Genomic DNA, 24,663 nt, shown 5'->3' on the forward strand with positions numbered 1-24,663 from the left:
GAAATAAAAGTCATCCAAATTAAAAAGGAAGAAGCATAATTTTTTTTTGTAGATAACATGTGATCTGATATGTAGAAAACCCTGAATATTATACAAAAACTTGTTAAAACTCATCAAATAATTGAGTAAAGTTGCAGGATTCAAAATCAACATCAATTTTTTAAATGTCAGTAGAAGTTTGTTGTCTTTGAGCCCCTGTACTTGTAAATTTGGCAAAATAAGACAAAGTTAGTAACTGAAAATAAAGGAAGATAATATAATCAAGCCATCCTCCCTTTTCTGATACCTAAGTAAAATGTATGGGTCACAGTGACCATTATCACATGCAAACATGCTGATTAGAACACTTGAGGAAAGATAGGACAATAAAATTCCAATAATTTAAAATTGTAATGCAACACTAAGTTGAATGTGGCTGGTATTCTCAAATGTTTAACTAGCTGATTGAATAAGTTGATCCTAGTTGACTAAAGATAGAGACTGTAGAACTTCTCACCTGATATTACATTATTTAAGTCTGACATGGGAAAAAAGTTAGTGCAAATTCACCAATTTTCTGGTTGCTCTCAATTATATCCAGATGAAATGTGAACTCCCCCTTTTTAAGTACAAAAGTATTTTCTAGTCTACTGTAATATCAAAACTTAAATGTCATCTAATTAAAAATCTCTCCCTTTTTTGGCCTGGTCTCACTTATGCACAGAAACTTACAGTGTATTCCTTCTCTTTTCCTGACTCTTCCTAAACTGATAGATTATGTATATAAGAATAAGGGTGTCTTCTCAGTTAAAACAAGATTAGGGAGATGAAATGAGGATAAGGAAAAGTCTTAATGACTAATGCAGTTGTTATCAGGTATCCATACCCTCTGCTTGGCTCTGTCTCTAGTGGATATGGGTTATTTATGTTATCTGTCTCTAGTGCATATGGGTTATTTGGATTACCCTCATTATTTGGAGAGCCTTCATTTTTGAGTTCTCTTATGGAGAGTTGCATTGAATCTTTTGATGTACTGTTTACTAATTTATTTGACAGTCTGCTCACCCTGCTGAGGTCCCATTACCCTCCACTGTAGTCTTTTTAGAATGAAACACATCACATTCCTCATTATCCATCTTTTTCTATTTGGGACTAGAGAAATACATGCAATCTGGTGTGATGACATTCTAAAAATATAAGCTGTTCCCAATCCTGCTTTTTGCCCTCCTGCTCTTAAATATAATCCCCCTTGGCTACAGTATCTTAATTTAGACTTTTCAGGAGTGAGTTAGATACCAGTTTTTATGTTGTTTGAACTCTTGGAGACATATTAAGCTCTCTGAAAGGGGTTTGAAGAGTCCTTTTTTCTTACCTATGGTGGTTGACATCTATTAAAAATCCCCATTCTCTCATCTCTTCTACCTAATAATGAATCCTCTCTGCCAGTGAAACCTTTCTTCTGATGAATTCTAAATAGCCTGGAAGTAGGTGATGGCTCATGTTAGCTAAAGGTGTTCATAGTTTTAGCATATCTGCAGTGAAAGATTAGTTTCTTCCATTTGAATGTGCAGGTCAATGAAACATATTTTTGTTCTCAGCAGCAGGTCTTGCCAAAACAAGGCTATGAAAAGGTCACAGTTTAACACTTTATCTTGTCACTAGTGTAACATTAGGAGTAGTAGAGTGGCCATATTCTATCTTGAGAGAAAAACAAAATAGAGATTCAATAGCTGTGTAGGGAATGCAAAGAAAAGTGAAGAAAAATTTAGAACAGGAAAATAAAAATAAAGAGGGGACCAATGGTAGCTATTCCATTTCTTAAACCCTACTATATTCTTGCTCTTGGAATCTATAAAACATCTCTTTAAGTTATATTTGTTTGTAAAGAGCCTTAATTAAATAAAGACCATTAATTATATGCTTCTTTTTTTCTTTTCCTTTGTTTTTATTTTTTTCTGTTTGTTTTTGATTTTCTGTAACTAGTATTATTATGGAATTGACAAAGGTTATCTGCTGAAAATCAATGTCACTTCCATATTCTTTATTCAGTTTTCAATTTAGAGCTGTTAATTCTGTACAAAGCACTAAAATTAGTTTTAAGAAGACTCATTTATGACACTTGGTTATTATTAAACAAACAAATTGTTACTATTTAAAACAATTTTGATAAATATTATTTAGAAATATTTTATACACATCCTGTATTTATAAGCTCTGTCTGTGTTTAACTGTTCAGAACAAATAGATTTAACATTATTCTCCATTCAGTCTTCATATAGTCTTTAAACCAATTATTTGTGCCAATGAATCCATATTATTTCTGAACTTTCATAAGAGATATAATTCTCTGGGTGGGAAAATGGTCTGACAACACTCATACACAGGAATAGTTTTAAATTTCATGAAACTTGAATTGAGGATTTACTTATTTCCAAAAATTGTAAGGGGTTTATAAACTGACTGGGAAATATAGTGTTGCATCTGTGCTGTCTGAGTGCTGGTGGAATGAGCCTATATCCAGTTACCATATTGCTCCTCAGTTCAGAGACCCATGACTTCTGCCATCAGAAAACTAGGTAGTATGGCCTAACAATTATTTGCACATATCTGAACACTATTTGGCAAGGAGCTGGATGAATATTTATCTTAGTTCAGCAGTGCTAGACTAAATACACATTTGCTAAATACTGGAGGTTTTTCTGCAATTAGACATAATTATCTTGGAGGTAAACAATCTGACAACATTCGTATTTTCATCCTCCATATGCAAAGCTGAGAAAGAGATTAAAACATAATTCAAAAATTTGCATTTTTCTAATAAACTACAATGAGATATTTCCTCATGCCATTCAGAATGGCCATCATGAAAAAGTCTACAAATAATAAATGCTGGAGAAGGTATGGAGAAAAAGAACCCTCCTACACTGTTGGTGGGAATGTAAATCGGTGCAACTGCTATGGAGAACAGTATGGATGTTCCTTAAAAAAACTAAAAAATGGAGTTAACATATGATCCAGCAATTCCTTTCTGAGGCATGTATCCAGGAAAGATGAAAACTCTAATTCAAAAAGATACATGCGTTCCAATGTTCATAACATTACTATTTACAATAACCAAGACATGGAAAAAACCTAAATGTCCACTGACAGATGAATGGATAAAGAAGCTGTGGTATGTATATACATATATAAATATATATGTGTGTGTATATATACAGAATATTACTCAGCCATAAAAATAGAATAAAATAATGTAATTTGCAGCAACATGGACAGACCTAGGGTGAAGTATTCAGACAGAAAAGACAAATATCATATGGCATTAACTATAGGTGAAGTCTTAAAAAAGTAAACAAATTAACTTATTTACAAAAGAGAAATAGACTCACAGACACAGAAAAAAACTTTTGGTGCCAAAGGAGAAAGGGAGTAGGGATAAATTAGGAGTTTGGGATTAACATATACACACTATTATATATAAAATAGGCAAAAAATAAGGACCTACTGTATAGCAGAGGGAACTATATTCAATATCTTGTAATAAACTGTAATGAAAAAGAATATATATATGCATAACAGAATCACTTTGCTATACATATGAAACTATCACAACATTGTAAATCAACTTTATTTAATTAAAAAATTAAAAAACATGTATATAAAATGTTTTAAAAAGTGTAGGATCAATGATAGCTAGCATTCCCTGTAATGACAAAATAATTGTTTAAGATTTTAAGAAAAGTTCTTGTTTGTGGAAAAACAGGAAAAACAATTTGGCCTCCCAAACATAGCACAAAGCAAGAAAAAAACACCTTAATTATGAAGACTTAGAAGAATAAGAAGATATTGTAAAATATAAAAGTATTCAAGCGTATGTAGTTCTGAAAACTATAATCATTAGTTAATACAAAGAGTAAAGACTTTTGATATGAAGTTGAATGGGTTAAAAAAAAGCAAATGAGATAATAAGCAAGATAAAGGCATAGAGAAAAATAAAATATTTCCTATTGAAGACTAACTTTAGAAACTCCTTCAGTAACTATAAAATTGAAGAAAACAGAATGGATTAAAAAGACATGGATAGAGGACCTTTAAGATGGTGGAGGAATAAGACATGGAGATCACCTTCCTCCCCACAGATACATCAGAAATACATCTACATGTGGAACAACTCCTACATAGCAACTACTGAATGTTAGCAGAGACCTCAGACTTCCCAAAAGGCAGAAAACTCTCCCACGTAGCTGGGTAGAGCAAAAGAAAAATGAAAAAAACAGAGACAAAAGAAAGGGATGGGACCTGCACCTCTGGGAGGGAGCTATGAAGGAGGAAATGTTTTCCCAAACTAGGAAACCCCTTTGCTGATGGAGACAGGGGGTGACAGGAGGGAATCTTCAGAACCATGGAGGAGAGCACAGCAATAAGGGTGCAGAGAGCAAAGTGGAGAGATTCCCACACAGAGGATCGGTGCCGACCAGAACTCACCAGGCCGAGAGGCTTGTCTGCTCACCCACCAGGGTGGGTGGGAGTTGGGAGCTGAGGCTTCAGCTTCGGAGGTCAGATCCCAGGAAGAGGACTGGAGTTGGCTCCATGAACACAGCCTGAAGGGGGCTAGTGAACCTCAGGTAGCCGGGAGGGAGTCCAGGAAAAAGTCTGGAATGCCTAAGAGGCAAGAGACCATTGTTGCAGGGTGTGCAAGGAGAGTAGATTCAGAGCACAGCCTAAACGAAGTCCAGAGATAGGCGTGAGCTGCAGCTATCAGAGTGGACATGAGAGATGGGCATGAAATGCTAAGACTGCTGCTGCAGCCACCATAAATCCTGTGTGCAAGCACAGGTCAGTATCCACACTTCCCCTCCCAGGAGCTTGTGCAACCTGTCACTGCAAGTGTCCCGTAATCCAGGGACAAATTCCCCAGGAGAACACACAGCACGTCTCAGGCTGTTGCAATGTCATGATGGCCTCTGCAACCGCAGGCTCACCCTGCATTCCGTACACCTCCCTCCTCCTGGACTGAGTGAACCCAAGCTCCCTAATCACCTGATACTTTAACACCATCCTGTCTTCCTATCTGAATGAAGAACAAATGCCCTCAGGTGACCTGCACACAGAGGTGGGGCCAAATACAAAGCTGAACCTCAGTAGCTATGCGAACAAAGAAGACAAAGGGAAATTTCTCCTAGCAGCCTCAAGAGCAGCAGATTAAATTACCACAATCAACTTGATGTATGCTGCAACTCTGGAATACTTGAATAGACAACAAATCATCAGAAAATTGAGGCGGTGGACTGTGGGATCAAGTATAGACTTGCAGTTTTCTTTCTGCATCTAATTTGTTTCTGGTTTTATGTTTATATTAGTTTAGTATTCAGAATTTATTATCATTGGTAGATTTGTTTATTGATTTGGTTGCTCGCTTCCTTCTATATATATTTTTTTTTCCTTTTTCTCTTTTTCTGAGTGTGTATGTGAATGTTTCTTAGTGTGATTTTCTCTGATTAGCTTTGCTGTTACCATTTGTCCTAGGGTTGTGTCGCTCCATTTTATTTTGTTATTTTCTTTGTGCTTGTTTTTATTAGTATAGTTTTAGTGCTTGCTATCATTGGTGGATTTGTTTTTTGATTTGGTTGCTCTCTTCTTTCTTTCTTTTCTTTTTTTATTACTTTCAAATTATTTATTTTTGTTTTTATTTTAATAACTGTTTTATTTTCTTTCTTCTTTACTCTTTCTTTCTTTCTTTTTCTTCCTTCCCTCCCTCCTTCTTTCCTTCCTTCCTTCCTTCCTTTCTTTCTTTCTTTCTTTCATTTCTTCTCCCATTTCTTCTGAGAAATGTGGCACAAATGGTCTTCGTGCTCCAGCCAGGTGTCAGGTCTGTGCCTCTGAGGTGAGAGAGCCAAGTTCACGACATTGGTCCACCAGAGACCTCCCGGCTTCACGTAATATCAAATGATGAAAGCTATCCCAGAGATCTCCATCTCAATGTTAAGAACAAGCTCCACATAACGAGCAGCAAGCTCCAGTGCTGGACACCCCATGTCATGCAACTAGAAAGACAGGAACACATGCCCACTTATTAGCAGAAAATCATAACAAGGTAGCAGACAACCCAAAGCACACCAATGGATGTGGTCCTGCCCACCAGAAAGACAAGATCCAGCATCATCCACCAGAACAAAGGCACGATTCCCCTCCACCAGGAAGCCTACACAACCCACTGAACCAACCTTACCCACTGGGTGAAGCAACAAAAACAATGGGAACTACTATGAATGTGCAGCCTGTGAAAAGGAGACCTCAAACACAGTAAGTTAAGCCAAATGAGAAGACAGGAAAACACAGAGCAGATGAAAGAGCAAGATAAAAACACACCAGACCAAAGAAATGAAGAGGAAATAGGCAGTCTATGTGAAAAAGAATTCAGAGTAGTGGTAATAAAGATGATCCAAAATCTTGAAATAGAATGGAGGAGATACAAGAAACGTTTAAAAAGTACCTAGAAGAACTAAAGAGCAAACAAACAATGAGCAAGAACACAATAAATGAAATTAAAAATTCTCTGGAAGGAATCAATAGCAGAATAACAGAGGCAGAAGAACGGATAAGTGATCTGGAATATAAGAGTGGAAATAACTACCACAGAGCAGAATAAAGAAAAAAATGAAAGGAATTTAGGACAGCTTCATAGACTTCTGCGAAAAAATTAAATGCACCAATATTCGAATAATAGGGGTCTCATAAGAAGAAGAGAAAAAGAAAGGGACGGAGAAAATATTTGAAGAGATTATAGATGAAAACTTCCCTCATAATGGAAAGGAAATAGTGAATAAAGTCCAAGAATCACGGAGAGTCCCATACAGGATAAATCCAAGGAGAAACATGCCAAGACACAAATTAATCAAACTATCTAAAATTAAATACCAAGAAAAAATATTAAAGCAGCAGGGGAAAAACAACAAATAACATACAACATATGTTATTTGGGAATAACATATGGGAATCCCCATAAGGTTAACAGCTGATCTTTCAGCAGAAACTCTGAAAGCCAGAAGGGGGTGGCAGGACATATTTGAAGTGATGAAAGGAAAGAACCTACAACCAAGATTACTCTACCCAGCAAGGATATCATTCAGATTTGACAGAGAAATTAAAATCTTCACAGACAAGCAAAAGCTAAGAGAATTCAGCACCACCAAACCAGCTTTACAACAAATGCTAAAGGAAATTCTCTCAGCAGGAAACACAAGAGAAGGAAAGGACCTACAATAACAAACCCAAAACAATTAAAACATGGTAATAGGAACATACCTATCAATAACTAACTTAAATGTAAATGGATTAAATCTTTAAACCAAAAGACATAGACTGGCTGAATGGATACAAAATCAAGACCCATATATATGCTGCTTACAAGAGACCCACTTCAGACTTAGGGACACATACAGACTGAAACTGAGGGGATGGAAAAAAAAATTCTATGCAAATGGAAAACAAAAGAAAGCTGGAGTAGTAATTCTCATATCAGACAAAAGAGAATTTAAAAAAAAAAGGCTATTACAAGAGACAAAGAAGGACACTACATAATGATCAAGAGATCAATCCAAAAAGAAGATATAACAATTGTAAATATTTATGCACCCAAAATAGGAGCACCTCAATACATAAGGCAAATACTAACAACCATAAAAGGAGAAATCAACAGTAACACATTCATTGTAGGGGACTTTAACACTCCACTTTCACCAATGGAAAGATCATCCAAAATGAAAATAACTACAGAAACACAAGCTTTAAATGATACATTAAACAAGATGGACTTAATTGATATTTCTAGGACACTCCATTAAAAACAAACAGGATACACTTTCTTTGCAAGTGTTCATGGAACATTCTCCAGGATAGATCATATCTTGGGTCACAAAGCAAGCCTTGGTAAATTTAAGAAAATTGAAATTGTATCAAGTATCTTTTCCAACCACAAAGCTATGAGACTAGGTATCAATTACAGGAAAAAATCTTTAAAAACTACAAACACATGGAGGCTAAAAAATACAGTACTTAATAACTAAGATATCACTGAAGAAATCAAACAGGAAAGAAAAAAAACCTAGAAACAAATGACAGTGAAAACACGATGACCCAAAACATATGGGATGAAGAAAAGCAGTCCTAAGAGAGAAGTTTATAGCAATACAATCCTATCTCAAGAAAAAAGAAATATCTCAAATAAGCAACCTAACATTACACCTAAAGCAATTAAAGACAGAAGAACAAAAATACCTCAAAGTTAGCAGAAAGAAAGAAATCATAAAGATCAGATCAGAAAAAAAAAAGAAAAATAAATGATGGAAACAATAGCAAAGATTAATAAAGCTAAAAGCTGGTTCTTTAAGTAGATAAACAAAATTGATAAACCATTAGCCAGAATCCTCAAGAAAAAAAGGGAGAAGAATCATATCAATAGAATTAGTAATAGAAAAGGAGATGTAACAATTGACACTGCAGAATTACAAAGGATCATAAGAGATTAGTACAAGCAACTCTATGCCAATAAAATGTACAACAAATTCTTATAAAGACAAATTCTTATAAAAGCACAACCGTCTGAGACTGAAACAAGAAGATATAGAAAATATAAAGAGACCAATCACAAGCACTGAAATTGAGGCTGGGATTAAAAATCTTCCAACAAACAGAAACCCAGGACCAAATGGCTTCACAGGTGAATTCTATTAAACATTTAGAGAAGAGCTAACACATATCCTTCTCAAATTCTTCCAAAATATAGCACAGGGAGGAACCCTTCCAAACTCATTCTATGAGGCCACCATCACCCTGATACCAAAACCAAAGATGTCACAAAAAAAGAAAACTACAGGGTAATATCACTGATGAAAAAAGATGCAAAAATCCTCAACAAAATACTAGCAAACAGAATCCAACAGCACATTAAAAGGATCATACACCATGGTCAAGTGAGGTTTATCCCAGGAATGCTAGGATTCTTCAGTTTACACAAATCAATCAATGTGATTTCACCATATTAACAAATTGAAGGATAAAAACCATAAGATCATCTGAATAGATGCAGAAAAGGTTTTCAGCAAAATTCAACATCTATTTATGATAAAAAAATCCTCAAAATGTAAGCATAGAGGGAAATTACCTCAACATAATAAAAGGCATATATCACAAACTCACAGCCAACATCATTTTCAAATGTGAAAAACAGAAACCATTTCCTCTAAGATCAGGAATAAGACAAGGTTGTCCATTCTCACCACTATTATTCAAATAAGATTTGGAAATTTTAGCCACAGTAATCAGAGAAGAAAAAATAAAAAAGAATCCAAACCAGGAAAGAAGTAATAAAGCTGTCACTTTTTGCAGATGACATAATACTATATGTAGATAATCATAAATATGCTACCAGAAAACTACTAAATCTAAGCAATGAATTTGGTAAAGTAGCAGGATACAAAATTAATGCACAGAAATCTCTTGCATTCCTACACACTAATGATGAAAAATCAGAAAGAAAAGTTAAGGAAACACTCCCACTTACCATGGCAACAAAAAGAAGAAAATGCCTATGAATAAACCTAACTAAGGACACAAAAGACCTGTATGCAGAAAACTATAACACACTGATGAAAGAAATTAAAGATGATACCAACAGATGGAGATATATACCATGTTCTTGGATTGGAAGAATCAACATTATGAAAATGACTCTACTACCCAAAGCAATCTACAGATTCATTGCAATCCCTATCAAACTACCAATGGCATTTATCACAGAACTAGAACAAAAAAATTCACAATATGTATGGAAACACAAAAGACCCTGAATAGCCAAAGCAACCTTGAGAAAGAAAAATGGAGCTGGAGAAATCAGGTTCCCAGACTTCAGACTATACTACAAAGCTACAGTAATCAAGACAGTATGGTACTGGCACAGAAACAGAAATATAGATCAATGTAACTGGATAGAAAGCCCAGAGATAAACCCACGCACATATGGTCACTTTCTTTTTGATAAAGGAGGCAAGAATACACAATGGAGAAAAGACAGCTTCTTCAATAAGTGGTGCTGGGAAAACTGGACAGCTACATGTAAAAGAATGAAATTAGAACACTCCCTAATACCGTACACAAAAATAAACTCAAAATGGATTAAAGAAAAAAATGTAAGTCCAGCCAGTATAAAACTCTTAGAGGAAAACATAGGCAGAGCACTCTGATATAAATCACAACAAGATCCTTTTTGACTTACCTCCTAGAGAAATGGAAATAAAAACAGAAATAAACAAATGGGACCTAATGAAACTTAAAAGCATTTGCACAATAAAGGAAACCTTAAATAAGACGAAAAGACAACCCTCAGAATGGGAGAAAATATTTTCAAATGAAGCAACTGACAAAGGATTAATCTCCAAAATTTATAAGCAGCTCATGCAGCTCAATATCAAAAAAAACAACAACCCAATCCAAAAATGGGCAGAAGACCTGAATAGACATTTCTCCAAAGAAGATATACAGTTTGCCAACAAACACATGTAAGGAGGCTCAACATTGCTAATCATTAGAGAAATGCAAATCAAAACTACAATGAGGTATCACCTCACATCAGAATGGCCATAATCAAAAATCTACAAAACAATAAATGCTGGAGAGGGTGTGGAGAAAAGGGCACACTTTTGCACTGTTGGTTAGAATGTAAATTGATACAGCCACTCTTGAGAACAGTATGGAGGGTCCTTATAAAACTAAAAATAGAACTACCATACAATCTAGCAATCCTACTACTAGGCATATACCCTGAGAAAACCATAATTCAAAAAGAGCCATGTACCACAATGTTCATTGCAGCTCTGTTTACAATAACATGTTCATGGAAGCAACCTAAGTGTCCATCAACAGTTGAATGGATAAAGAAGATGTGGCACATATATAGAATGGAATATTACTCAGGCATAAAGAAAATAAAATTGAGTTATTTGTAGTGAGACGGATGGACCTAGAGACAGTCATACAGAGTGAAGGAAGTCAGAAAGAGAAAAACAAATACTGTGTGCTAACACATATATATGGAATCTAAAAAAAAGAAAAGAAAAGTTTCTGAAGAATCTAGGGGCAGGACAGGAATAAAGATGCAGATGTAGGGGATGGACTTGAGGACACGGGGAGGGAGAATGGTAAGCTGGCACAAAGTGAGAGAGTGGCATGGACATATATACACTACAAATGTAAAATAGATATCTAGCGGGAAGAAGCTGCATAGCCCAGGGAGATCAGCTCGGTGTTTTGTGACCACCTAGAGGGGTGGGATGGGGAGAGTGGGAGGGAGATGCAAGAGGGAGGAGATATGGGGATGTGTGTATATGTATAGCTGTTTCATTTTGTTATAAAGCAGAAGCTAACACACTGTTGTGGAGCAATTATACTCCAATAAAGATGTTTAAAATAAATAAATAAGTAGCTACTAAGAGAATGATAATGTATAAGCTTTAATTTTTAGACTAAACTTAGAAATATAAATGTAAGTTTTAATTATATTTTTCCATATCTGTGAGGAATCCAAAATGCTTGTTATAGCTGTTTCTAGCTTCATCAAAAAGAAGGAATTATGTAAAATATATAGGGTAGTTAATATGAAGCAAAATTATTGGCATACACTCTAGTACATTACTAACTTCACTGTAAATGGGGTAGATTTTTTTACATAGTTTATCAGTCAGATTATTTATAATTAATTGTCCAGCTGTATTATGTTTAAAGAAGCACTGTAAGGGAAAAGAAGAGTTTGGAAACAAAGAGATGAGCAGATTATTTAAAAAAATACCAAAGGCATTACATTATGTCAGTTAAAGATGGTATTAAAAGTTGCATTATAATTCAGGACAAAAACATATATTAAATAATAATAAAACACAATTTATGAATAAAAAATTAATCATAAAAGTATATTCAACTGTTAGAATGACTATTATTTCAAAAGAAGATAAGTGCTGTCAAAGATGAGAAGAAAAGGGAACACTTGTGCACTATTGGTGGTAGTGTATATTAGTACAGCCACTGTGGACAACACTATGGAGATTTCCCCCCAAAAAATTAAAATAAAACTCCTATAAGCTCCAGCAACCCCACTTCTGGGTATATTTCCAAAGGAAATGAAATCAGGATCTCAAAGAAATACCTGAACCCCAAGTTCATTACAGCATTATTTGCAACAACAAAGACATGGAAACAACCAAAGTGTCAATGGATGAATATAATAGAAATGATTCCATTGTATCCATGAATATATGGTTATAATGGAATACTTTTCAGCTATGAGAAGGAAGGAAATCCTACCATTTACAACAACATGCATGGACCTTGAGGGCATTATGCCAAGTCAGACAGAGAAAGACAAGTATTGTATGATCTTATTGATGAAATCTAAAAGCTGAACTCATAGAAACAGAGTAGATTGGTGGTTAGCAGTGGGGTGGGTGGGAGAAATGAGTGATGATTGTCAAATGATACAAACTTCCGGTTATAAGATGAATAGGTTCTTAAGACCTAATGTAGAGCAAGTTAACTTATATGTTAACAATTATATATTGAATACTTGAAAGTTAAGGGAATAGATCTCAGATGTTCTCATCAGACACAAGAAATAGTAATTGTATGAGGTTATGAATGTAATCAATTATGGAATAAAATTATTTTTAATGCAGGACAATAAAATTTTTAAACATAACATTTTCTCTCTGCCTGTTTAAGCAACTAACATTTCCCCCTTAGTGTGCATTGTGCACCTGCATTATACATTAGCTAGCTCCCCTTAGAAGACACAGAAATGCCTACTCACTAAAAAGATAAAAATTTAAAATAATTTTCTCCTGACACCACAAAAGTAACTCCTTCGTAGATAACATTCTTTTCTCAATAACCCACTCTTCACCTTGTTGGACTATGTAAACTATCAATATGCTACTTTGATGTATAACCGTTTGTCTCAAAAACTTATATTGATATAATTGTGCCTTGACCTCTAACAGGTGGAACAGTTCTCAGAGCTTTCTCATGTTGGCTCAAGTAAAAATTTCCATTTCTTTCCTGGTTGACTACTAATTTTTTGTCAATATTATAATTATTATGGCAATAGTTTCAGAATACATATGCATATCAAATCATCATGCAGTACACCTTAAACTTACACAATGTTATATGTGAAATATATCTCAATAAAGCTGGAGAAAATAAATAAAAGTAAATAAATAAATACTTGCTGACCCAAACATTCAATTTACCTGAATTTATCTTGCAGTAACAATTACACTTATGTAAGAAAGATAAATAATCCTTGTGGAGTTCTTCAAATTGGCAAAATATTAGAATTAATCTACATATCTATCAACAGATGAATGTTTAAGTAAACTATGGCAAGTCTATTTTGTACTTTTGTATTAAGTACTAATATGGAAAATATCACAAGACATACCTGTAATTTTTATTTAAATGAGTATATAATGAGTAAATGAATTTATGTACTGAGGTGTGTGTCACCATTTGTGGAACAAAAATGGAAAAAATATACAAAAATAACAAAATGTATAACTTTAGAATTGTGATTATTAATATTGAGTTCTGGAATCAGAGTGCCTGCATTTGAATTTTGGCTCAGTCTTTTACAAGTTGTGTACTTATGAAGCTTAAGAAGAGTGCTAGAGACTTTCTGAAGGTTGGCTGGGAGACCCAAGGTTCCAGCTTTGTCAGGGCAAAGAGCAAAGATGCCTAAGTGATTTGAAAGGGTTTCAGACAACTAGTAAGTTGAAATTAATAGGGGAGAGGGAATGAAAAGAAACTTGATTAACACAAAATCATGATGAAAGAGTAAAATAAAAATATAACAATGAATAATTAGTAGTAAACCCAAAATAAGTAAAATAAATAAAACCAAATAGATTGTTTATCACTGTAAATGGAAATGATTTAAATCTCCTTCATAAAAGACAAAATTGAAGTATCTCAAAGTGGTTACAGAGCAAAATTTGGCACATTACCAAGGATACATCAAATACAAAAGGACAAAGAAACGTAGAAGAAAAAAATGGGAAAGAAATGCTGTGAAAAGTAAACAAATGGTAAGCAGGAGTAGAAATAAACCATGTAAAATGAATTTCAAAAGCACTAAAGGAGACAAATAGGAATCTCATATCTAATGATATTTGAAACACTGGACTACAAAAAATATATACATACAGTTATACACGTGTTATGTATGTGAAGAGAGAGAAAAAGAGAAGCAGAAAGAAAAAGGAAAGAGATTGTTTTATTTTGCTAGACTAAAATGTTCCTTTAATGTTGTATTTGTGGCAGTTCTGTGTTGTCTAAAACAAAGGTAAAGATAATACATCTTGCAAACAAACTCTGGCTTTCACAGTACCAAAAGATTTGCAATGAACACACTCCCAACTGCCATCCTCATCTCAACCCTGCTGTTCAGATGTTCTTACTTTAAAATATTTATCTCTGTGTTTTGAATATGTGCAGAGTACTATTTAATATTCATTTTATTTTATTTTATTTTATTTTATTTTATTTTTTAACATCTTTATTGGAGTATAATTGCTTTACAATGGTATGTTAGTTTCAGCTTCACAGCAAAATGAATCAGTTATATATATACATATGTTCCCATATCTCTTTTTAGACCCTATTATTGACTTCCTACTGAGAGATCAACTCATTCATCTTTTTCCCTTAATTCCTTCTCTCACCCATAAGACCTCTTCTGCATTTTGTCAATACTGTTCTGTTATATTTTAATTAAAATTACCTACACATAATTATGCCTTTGGGAATATTGTGTTATAATTGCATTTTTGCCCTTCTTCCTCTTTTTAAGTTAATTGCATTTTAAGAGCCTTTTTGATGTTTTGGTTATGTTTGTGTTATTTATTAACTTTACTCATTTAAATATTTAGAAATGTTTAAAACTTCATATTTAGTACTTTATTAAGTCTGATCCCTGCACCCTCCTTCCTGAAATAGTCTCCCACTTTCTGACTTCAATCAAAAACCTATGCTGAGGTTACCTTTGATTCCAGTCATGGATTGCAGGCACTCTGTATTGCTCTGTTCCTTGAAGCACATATACTATCATTTCTGAGGAGTAATGTTGAATTTCTGACCTTTTTTTAATACCATCTTTCTCAATTGGTAGCTTGGTGAATTTTACATTTCTGAGTTGAAAAAGTAGTATATCATAGGAACTTGAAGCATTGCTCTCTTGTCTTCCAATAACTAATGTAGTTCTTGAAAATGTGGCTGCCATATTGGTAGATAATCTGTGTGTTTTGTTTTGCTTCATTTTGTTTACCTCATTAGCAGCTTTTAGTTTTAATATTTTTCCAGATGTATTAAAATCTCATGAAAATATGCCTTGGTATGTGTGTTTATTTAATGTATTGGTCCCCTAATCTGAATAGTATAATTTTTCTCAACTATTTCCAATATTCTTTGGCAGATTTTTTTGTTTGCTCTGTTTTCTCTGTAGGTTATGGAAAATTATATAAATTATATAAATCAGATGTTGAATTTCCTGAAAATCTACTCTATATCTCTTATTTTTTCTCCTGTTTCTTTTCTTTTCTTCTATTTTCTGAGGGATGTTTTGACTTATTTTTTTTAGAGTTTTCATTAATATTGCATAAATATATACAGTTACATTTTCTCCAGGAGTATTTCTTTCAGATTTTTCCCCATACCTACTCTGCTGTTGTCATTGTTAGTTAAGTGAATTTTTTTTTAATCCTTATCATATGTACCTAGAGAGCAATGGGTTTATATAAGGGAGATCCTAATAATTAAAATTTACAATTTTCATAGTCAAATTACATTAGCATTTTATAAGTAGAAAGAAACTGTTTTAAGAATAAACCAGCCACAGTAGTAAGAATATTTTGAACATTCTATTTCAAAACATTGAAAAAAAGTCTCAATAAGAAAACATCATTTTTGCTAAACATAACTCCATTTCATTGAAAGTAGCTATTTCTGTAGTAGCAGTTGGCATTTTCACCTATGAGTTTCATACTCAGAACATGGAGATGCATTTAGGGAAGGGGAATTCCAGTGGAGCATTTAAGAAAAAGTCATCTTATAAGTGTATAAATAGGCTGCTTTGATCATTTTACCTAAATCTGTCTCCCTCTTGCCCCATACTTACAGTTTAATTAATTGAATTTTTAGTCCAAAATAGTGGTCTGTGATTAAACATCCTCCAGTAGTTAGCTCCACTTCATTTATTCAACTCTATCCCCTATCTTTCCCTAGGTTGTTCTCTAGTCAAAATTATTTTAATGCTATGTTGTTCCTATTACTCCTATGACATGATTCAGGTTAGATATGTGAAAGGACATACATACCTATTCTTTATTTTAGAAACATTGATTCTTTAAAATTCTTTGAACATACTCATTAGAGAAGTGTTTGCTTAAATTTTCTTTTGTTTTCTCCAGGGCTATCTCTTCTTCCTTCAGGGTAATTATTTTTTTACATTCATTATTTATTATTTTGTGTTATAAATTTTCCTCAAGTGTCTGGTGGCCATAAGTTTATATATATAAGAATAAAACAGTACTACAAAGCAATTAGGCACTTAGTAACTTAGTGGTTCTTATCAACCAGCAAGCTTTGCTTTAGGTTAATTAAATCCAAAATGCCAAAGTTTTGAATTATTTTCTTCAGGACTATTTAAATTATCCAATAAAACTTCTTATCCTATCTAGGGGTATAGAAGTCTGACTGCTTGCACTCTAGATGCAGTGATGGGACAAGTTCTCAATACTGAAAATCAGTTGCTCTCTCCACTGTTGGCTCACTCTTTCCTTTCAAAAATGCCTTTCTTCACCTGGATCTCTCAGGGATTCCATGAGGAAACCTACTTCTTTATTGTTCATATCATTCCTGGTGAGCAACTTTTGTAGCAGCTTTTCTCTCTTTTATATAACACTATCTCCCCAGCAATTTTTATTTTAATTAAAAAAATTATATGTATTATTCACTTTATCTTTACTTTGAGATAATGGATAAATATATGTAGGCAATTTGTCATCTTTACTCAGAATGTTTTCAGTATCTCAAATACCCCAGTCCCAATTCTTAGGCTAGATATGAAGTCAAATCAATAGCCTGGGATGGAAGGGTGTTGTGATGATTTTGTCTGTGGAAAAACAGAAAACAACTCTCTTCTAAAACAAATACCAATGATTGTGTCTTTTAACCCAAGTATCATAAACATACATGAAGCATTATAACCTTGAACAAAAACTAAAGGGATTCAAGATGGGAGTCATGGGGCTATCTGGAGGAACAGCATTCAGAAAAAGTAAATAGTGAACAGCAAGTACAAGACCTTGAGTTAGTACTATGTCATGTTAAAGGACTAGTAATAAAAATAGCATGCCTGAAGCTGAGTGAGTGAGAGTGGGGAAAATGATCATGTAAGACTTCATAGACTACTGAGATTTAGACTGTTAATCCAAGAGAGATGGAAGTGTACTAAAAAGGCTTGAGCAGATGAGCAATGAGATTTACCTTCATTTAGAAAGGATCAGTCTGGTTGAAGTTTTAATGTGTTGAAAATAGAGTTTACAGAGGTAAGGACAAAAGAAGAACATCAATGATATAATTCAGTATACTAAAAAAGATATATTCCTTGCATTTATTTAACTTAATTATGAAATGTGTTATTATGTTTTTATTGTTAAAATTTAAAATAAAATAAAGACATTTTTGCTATAATGATTGAATGATTTTTATTAACTTGATTATCACCTCAGACCCATGAAAACCACAAGAGCTCTGAGAATTGATGAGGTTCACACAACATCCTCGGACATTACCAATGTTAATAGGATAATGAGTCTGATTAAATTCCATCTCCTTAGAGCCAGCGATATTGTACATTTTATTTGTTTATAGTTATAAACAAAAGGTCTGAATAAATTTCCCACATGGCTATTAAAGAAACTGTATACTTAGTTCCTATTAAGAGCATAAGTATTTGTCTAACTATGTAATATTACATTAATTTTGAATAAAAGTAATAATATCCTTAGTTAGAAAAATGGGAATATATTGTAGGTGAGTCTGAATAAATAATAAAGTCAAGTATTAGAAATAATTGAAAAGAAGTAGAGAGTAGTTTGGCTGATTCAGAACAGTCAAGTACAGGTGATTAGTAGAGCATGTTTGAAATGGCTGAAATGCTAGTTAAGAGTAGTATTTGGGAAGAATAACCAATGAAATAAGTTGAGAGTAAAACCATAATGTAAAATATGAGGAATGTGGGAAGAGATGCCAGGACCTGGAATAAAAAAGGACATGAACTGACAAGGCGAAAAAAGCAAAGGAGGGAGTCAGAAGTCAAATGAACTATAATGGACAAAAAAGTTCAAGTCAGCTCTTGCAGTTTATAGGAATTACACTAGAGCTTAATTAATATGGATTATTTTGACCCTAGATGGTCTCTATAAATAGAAATTCTATTTGGGGATGTTACCGTGGAGAACGAACCTAGTCCTATACTTTTCTAAAAACCTTGCAATACTATGCTAGGGTTTTTTTTTTTTTTTTTTTGTAACAAATATCTACCTTCCTGAACAGAATAAACTTCATAATTTTTGAGGCGATTATACATAAACATTCATAATTAAAAGTTTCTCTGGAAAGGTAAAAGTGTAATGATGAATATATTTGAACATATGGGGAAATGGGAAGAATGGTAGAATAACTCAAACAAACCCTTAGAATGTTATTCTAATTAACATTTTATAATTTTATAAATTATAAAATTATGTATGAGCATATAAGACAAAGTATGTAATAAAAATATATGAGAAAATAAAGAAAAAGAAGACAGTGTGTGAATATTTCTGACTTTTTGTTATCAGGCTTCACATGCAAATAACATAACTGACACTGGACAATTTCAAGACAAAACATATTTTTTAGTAAAATTATATGTAATTTACAAGATTTTTGGCAGAGAATTAGATTTAGAATCATACTACCTGTTATAAAAGCAAATTCACATGACAGAGCTGATTCAATTAGACACTACTGGCACCTCTGGGCATTATACCAGCAGCTTGCTTGATGATACCATTGGTACTGAGCTTAGGATACTGCAGCTTGTGTCACCTATTCTACTGACTATGGTCTTGAATGAGGTTGTCAGAAGTACTTAAGGCCTTTGGAAACTAGATGTAAGCACTACCTTTTCTTCCCTCAAAATGAAAGAAATGACACATATTGGAAAAGGTTTTGCTAGCAGCAACTGAAGAAAACTATGTTTATATACTTAATACACGGAGAGAAAACACAATCTGTTTCTATCTGAAAGAAAGAGTCTTAAGGAGAAAGGAAACTTGGGTCAAATGACAATAAATAGAAATAAAAAGTGTTTATCAAAGACTGGTACAATAAGGAACAACAGCAGACTATACTTAAAGTGTAATAGTAGAATTAAAACAGGGAAGGAAAGTGCAGGATTCACACTACTAGAAAATTAATTAAATGGAAAACATCATGAGAAATCTTTATGGTATGCAAAGGGAAATGAAAATAGGATGAAAACAATGAGATAATGGATAACAGCCATGAAGGATAGGGAATAGAAGAGTTTCAAAGAAGAACATAAAATCTTGGAAAAACTATCATAAAATCTATATAGTCCCCAAAATTATCAAGTTGAAAAATATATTGAATATGTACATTAAAATTCTGATCCTGTCTTTTGAAAATAAAATAATCATCTAGAAAAACCCTATCATTTTTCCAAATTCAAGGATGACAAGTAACTGGACAAAACACAAAATTGTTTTTTTTCAAACTGGATAGTTGCTGTTTGGCATCACAAAGTTTCAGAAGAATGAAGCAATTACTACAGAATTTAGGCCAAAATTTTTTTGATCTGAGAGTTTTGTATTCAGCCAAGCTCTCATTTATTTGTGATGAACATAAATGATATAATTATCTCTTCAGTAACTCACAAATATATCACTCACAGATAAACAAATCTTTAAAAATTGCATGCAATCAAACTCCAACAGGTAAAGAAATTAATAAATATTTATATCTTAAGAAGGGATAGTTGTGTAATACATTTTTTTGCTTATCTTACTTCATTCAGCTAAAAGATAAAATCAAGAATGAAAATGTATAATATTAAAGTGAATTATTGAAATGGAGACCAAACTTGACCTTGCTTCTACATTTGCTTTTGTTGCCTCCCTTCCTTTGCCATGAAGTGTCTCTTGATCCTTGTCTATATCTCAGATTTGAATGGTATTTTTTAATTGCTAAAAATTTAGCAAGTAATGTTCAATTACACATGTAGTAAATAATTTGGATTATTTCTACAGCTATTTATACTTCAGATAAGATTTACTAAACACATATTTCTTAATCAATTCAGAGAATAGTTTTTTTTTTTAAGTTGTCTTTATAATGAAAGAGCTTGAGTAATGCTATTTTCCATCTTTTGATTCACATAAGAGAAACTGAACCATTATTTAAATTAAAATATATCTTTTCAATATTTCCTTTTTAAAAAGTCATTAACCTAGGAAGACCTGTGAAGGTCTTGGCATAACTAATTCAAAATAAATTATTACAAATTGATTTCAAAACTAGCAATATTTCATATAGCAAAAAAACACCAAAAGCAGAGCAAAAACAAAATTGTTAATAATAACTTTATCTGAGTGATGTTTAGGTTCAAATGTTTCCATTTTATTATTTTTCAGTGATTCTGGCTTACCAGAAAACCAGACAAAATGAAGTTACTAATAAAGGTATGTACAATTTTGCTTGAACTATGATTATAATCACATTATGTAAAACTATTATTAGAGGTGGAAATCAGTAAAAATATAACTTTCAATTACTTGTTACTCTTATAACTGAAGTATATGAAATATGGGAGTGCCTAGTTATTTGATGTACTAAAAACAATTCAGTTATGATAAATAAACAAACTAAATTAAGACTTTGCACTTTTCTTAGACTTTCAGTTTCAGAAAGTCTTTTAGTCTTTCATCCTGCTTATACTAAACACTTACTAAAAATCAGTTCCTATTTGTAGTTGAGTAGTAGCTCAAATGAGAGTATTCTGTAGCTATTGTTTGCACTTTGACCTATGCTCCTTAAAATAGTTGCTCTAACACTAAAAAAGGTTAAATATTTCTAGTTGCATTCATGCTTTTATATCTTCTCCCAAATTTATCTGACCCTAACATTAACAGACACTCTATTTTTAAACTGAAAGTGTACGTTAAATGTTAGTGACTGGGCTCATTGGTTTGTTCTCACCATTGTAAGAGTTTGCTTGAAATGAAAATCTGTAATGTGGAGAAGATGATTTTAAATTTACCAGTCACATATGGTCATTAGAAAGATAAAATTAATTATTGTGTGTAAAAGAAGTATGCTAACAGTTTAAGGATTACACAAATACTAGCTAATCTTATCATTCTCTTCTTCCTGCAATGACTTGGACTACCACTTTATAACTACTATGTGTGAAAACACATTTAGGTTTAAGCACAATTATTTATAATGGGAACCATTAGCAGGAAGGCAGCCTGGCCAAAAATTCACAGAAGGGAAAGAATAAATACCTGATAGGGATCAGAAAACTGGGGAGTTTTCTCTCTCTCTCTCTCTCTCTCTCTCTCTCTCTCTCTCTCTGTTTCCTTATCCCTCCCCTTCTCCTTTTACTCTCTCTAACACACATAGACATGGACACACACACTCCTCTCTTGCTTATTTCTGCATACCTATTGCCTTCTTCCTTTGCCAGTATCTCAGGTCATATGGTAACCAAACAATAACTGCCACAACTCCCAGATTATCTATCTCATTATTGAAAGGCCTAAATGACTCTCATACATAGTTACAAAAATATGGAAAATGTTATCTCACTAACATGAGTAAGATATTAGATTGCCCTATCATGTAATCCTATCATTAATGGTCAGGGAGACTTTTTTCATATTGGTACAAACATGCCTTTTAATTTGTCCTTCTTTGGACATAAGCCATGTATCAAATGTCATTGCAATAGGAGCAGATATCCTACTAAATTTCCACTCCAGGTTTGCAGAAATGTTCCAAATATTTCAAGCGTTGTTGGAGATCCTAAAATATAAAATTTGATGAGTATATACTTATTTATTTCATTTCTCTTACTTTTATCTATTGACACTAATGAAAATATTTAGACTGATGTCAGTGACCAAAATTCTCATGGTTTGAATAGGAAACTAAAACTAAATTCCCTTTAAATATATTACAGATTCCCTGACACATCAAATATTAATAGAAGACAAAATGTAAGATAATTTATTAAAATTGTTTTTGTTCAGTAGTTTAATTGCACTTAAAGTCAACAATAGTACAATATATTCTTTTTGAGATCATCAGAGGAACATGGATACATTTGTTTATAATGAATAACTTTTTTATCTTTATAATCTAAGGCACTAAGATTTAAGCCTCTTTCCTATTATTGCAACCACACTGGCATAAAAATAATAAAATTTAAATGACAGTTATGTAGATTTTAAATATAAACAATAAAAATTTTGAATATATTTGAAAGTTCTTCTTCAAGAGTCAATGTACATTGTCAGTATGTATGTTACTGAGTTGTCAAAAATAATATATCCAAATAGTATTTCCATGGTTTATGAGGGAAATCAAAGTCATCTAATAATTTTGAGAAATAGGGAGAGGTTGAGTTTGCTGCTATTCCTTGAACCACTAATCAGGTGTGAGTAGATTTTCACTTGTATGTTATCATACCTGAATATTAGAGAGGACAAAAAAAAAGAAGTAGGAAAAATAATTATGTGTATGTATTATGAGAATATAATAAGCTACTATATTCAAAGAGCATAGACACTTTCCAAGACCATAACGTTATCAAATTGCACTTTAAGGACAAATAATTGTGATTCTTCTAGTTGAAATAACCATACTTAGAAAGAGTATCTCTCTCTCTCAAAAAAAAAAAAGAAACAAAGAAAGAAAATAAAAATGAAATGCTTAACAAAAATTATATTCTTTAAAGGGAATAACAATTACAATCCAGTCACAGTAGAGAGGTGTAAGTTTGCTTGTTTGTTTCAAAATCTTCCTTTTCATAATTAAACCCTTGCCTACCAGAAGTATGTAATAGTGAATTTGATTGGCTCTGGAAAATGGAGGAAGTAGTCTTTCACAAAACATCTAAGGTATTGTACAAAACCTTTTCATAGACTTAGGGAGAAAATCTTATTTTCTTACTACCCCAACCCCTACATAAACACATCCCTCCACAACAAGATTCTAAGCAAATCGCCTAATCTCTCAGGCTTGCAGATTCCATGGAAAGAGACACAGTTATGGTCTCCTTTCATTCTATCGCTCATTAATTTTATAGCAAGTGAATTCATGTTATTTAACATTTTACACTTCAAATACTCAAGAGTCGGGTTAATTTATATGCATCACTAACACAGCTGAGGTCCTGTATAAGTTTGAATGAAGGAAGAAAGAAGAAAAGCAGACCTGCAGGTAGGTAATCCTATATTTATACATTTATAATACAGGTCAGATTATTGGTTATGTTAATACAATGTAATTTACACAATCCCAGAGAAATATGTTTAAAGTTTATAACTAATTCTAATTGAAATCAGTTAAAAATCTTAAAGAATTAAAAAAATAAATTATCACTTACTTTTAAACTATACACCATCTGTACATGTAAGGGTGCTAGGATTTAACTTCATATTAATTAATAACTGTAACATATGTTCCTGTAAGAATAAGAGCTTTTGTCTATTTTATTAACAGGTGTTTGTATAAGATGTCACAGAGGAAATCATTCTCACTGAGCTCTTTTTGCAGAAAGCAACGGAAACTTGAAACAGTTTTTAGAGTGAAAAGGAAGGGAAGCAAGCCAGGTAGAAGAAATTACTCCCAAAGTGAGAACTGAGAAATAGTGTATTTAGAGTATGCTGCTATACTTTCCACTGGGGATCACCACCACCACTAGATGGTCCTGACACTAAGACACAATTCAACTGTTCTGCCACCACAACCTTTATGAATGAGTTCTAATATTTGCCTCTACACTTACATGAAATGATCCCATATGAAACATTCAGTGGGACTCTAAAAGGTGGAGCCTTAGCTACAGGAAATACTGAGCTTTCTGAGACTTCTGTAATTACAAGTGGTACCATGCTTTCCCAAGAGATTTACAAAATGAAAAATTCCACTGAAATACATGATCAGTATTGTAATATTATGCAAGAAATACTATTTAATAAATGCATGTTACTATGATATTAATTGCTTATTTTAAATTATTTTTCTAATTAACGTTGAAGAATAAATATTGAACTTGGTTTTCTGTCAATAAACAAAGCTCATAGAAATCAACCATTAAATATGTGAGCAAAGATGCCTTCTTTGACTACTTTGAAAGAATGAAAATATCTATTTTCTTCCTTCTGAAGAAACAAGTTGCTGCCACATTAAGGTAAGAGCAGAATTGAATATATCTTGGGACAAAGTATATTTAAACTGTCAAATGCAAACATATTTAGCTGAATGTTCTTTATAATTTTCAGAGGA

The sequence above is a fragment of the Stenella coeruleoalba genome, assembly GCF_951394435.1.
Source record: "Stenella coeruleoalba genome assembly, chromosome: 18".
NCBI lineage: Eukaryota > Metazoa > Chordata > Mammalia > Artiodactyla > Delphinidae > Stenella > Stenella coeruleoalba.